Source organism: Arachis ipaensis, chromosome B1 (genome assembly GCF_059453495.1).
Source record: "Arachis ipaensis isolate K30076 ecotype BB chromosome B1, ASM5945349v1, whole genome shotgun sequence".
NCBI classification, from domain to species: Eukaryota; Viridiplantae; Streptophyta; class Magnoliopsida; order Fabales; family Fabaceae; genus Arachis; species Arachis ipaensis.
In genome coordinates, this window is record NC_142436.1 from 50,480,092 (window position 1) to 50,482,021 (window position 1,930).

At 38.3% G+C, this 1,930-nt stretch overlaps 1 non-coding gene across 1 annotated transcript; it reads left to right on the forward strand.

The window, feature by feature from the left end:
• The first annotated feature begins 654 nt into the window (after positions 1-654).
• Positions 655-757, forward strand: LOC148576510 (small nucleolar RNA R71). The gene has a single exon (XR_015902972.1). It is a non-coding gene; the product is annotated as a small nucleolar RNA R71 (small nucleolar RNA).
• Positions 758-1,930: the final 1,173 nt, after the last annotated feature.

Here is a 1,930-nt window from a genome sequence, read left to right on the forward strand (position 1 = left end):
CTATTTTGGCCATTCTGACATCATCATGTGGTGATGGTTAGTTGAAATTGGGGTGTTGAGAGTGGTTATTATGGCTTTGGTATGGTGGCTGTGAGTAAGTATTTTGTGTGGTTTGGTATGGTTTTTGGTTGGAGTGTTGGTTAATGGAGTTGTTATACTGGTTTGGATTATGGGGTCTGTGGTCTTGGCCTTGGTTTTGTTGGTTCCCCCACCCAAAGTTTGGGTGGTTCCTCCAACCAGAGTTATAGGTTTTAGAATATGGATCATGAGCTTTCCTAGATGAATTTCCAAGGTAATTAGCTTCCTCCTAGTTAACTCTTTCTTCTGTGTCCAACTCTCCTTGAGGCGATGGTTGAGTATGGATAGCTGTAGCCTGATTTTTCTCCATTTGCTTGGTCAATTCAGCCAGTTGCTTGGTGATCATCTTATTCTGGGCCAGGATTGCATCCATATGGTTTAATTCCAAGACTCCACTGTTATTGCTTCTGTCTGAGGCATAGAAATACTCATTGTCAGCCACTGTCTCTATAACATCAAAGGCTTCTTCAATGATCTTCTTCTTGTTAAGAGAACCTCCAGATGAGTGGTCTACAACTTTCTTTGATTCAATTGAATCTTTCATAAAAGATATGAAGTTGCACCCACTCATTAAACATGTCAAGGAGCATTTTCTTGTCATATCCTTGAATCTCTCCCAAGCTTCATAAATAGTCTCACCATCCTATTGTCTGAATGTCTGCACTTCAGTTCTCAGCCTGTTTACTTTTTGTGGAGGGTAGAACCTTGTTAAGAATCTATTCACTACATCCTCCCAGGTTGTCAAGCTTTCCTTGGGAAATGATTCTAGCCATTTTGATGCTTTGTCTCTCAAGGAAAATGGAAACAGTAGCAATCTATAGGTGTCACGATAAACACTATTAGATTTAACTGTGTCAGATATCCTTTTGAATTTAGTGAAATGCTTATTAGGGTCCTCTTGGGCACTTCCTCCGAAAGAACAGTTGTTTTGCACAAGAGTTATGAGCTGAAGCATCAATTCGAAATTATTAGCGTGGATAGTTGGCTTTTGAATGCTGCTACCATAGTTTCCTGGTTTTGGATTGATGTAGGAACTCAGAACTCTCCTCTCTTGTCCAGCAAGGTTGGCTGCACCTCTTCTGGCATGATTGTTCACCTCTCCTTCATGATAGTTTTCCATATCATCCTCCATGGTTATATCCAAGTTTTCCTCCTCTTCTTCTGCACCAACAGCCCTCTTTTCTCTTGCTTTCCTTCTTAATCTCAGGAAGGTTCTTTCCAGTTCACTATCAAAGGAGGTTGAAACCTCTCTTCTACCTGTCATACAAGGAGCACAACAAGCAGCAACCAGCAAGTGAAGGATTCACAATTAATGAAAAAGTGTGGTTAGAGCAATTGAGGCAAATAATCAAACAATTAATGAGTTAGTAGGTTAGTTTTACTGGAAAGTATAGAAGTAAAGTAAAATTACAGAAAAACAACTAAAAATTGTAGAGAACAAAAATGAACAACTGAAATTAAAATTTAATTAATCAAAAGAAAAGAAAAGTGATCAATCTTGTTATCCTTCAATTTAGTAATTCTCAATACAAAACCAATCCCTGGCGACGGCGCCATAAACTTAATTCACTCGGAAACTGTCTCTCAACAATTTCCTTCTGGCAAGTGCACTGGATTGTCGTCAAGTAAAAACTCACTATAGAGTGAGGTCGAATCCCACAGGGATTGGTTGGTTGATCAATGTTAATTGGAGAATTGTGCTAGTTGAGCGAAATCAAAATTGGGTTGAGATTGCAGAATGTAAATTTGGCGAGAAACTTAAATTGCAAGAAATTAAATTACAGAAATTAAATTGCTGGAAATTAAATGACAGAAACTTAAATTGCAAGAAATTAAATGGGAATAGGGATTA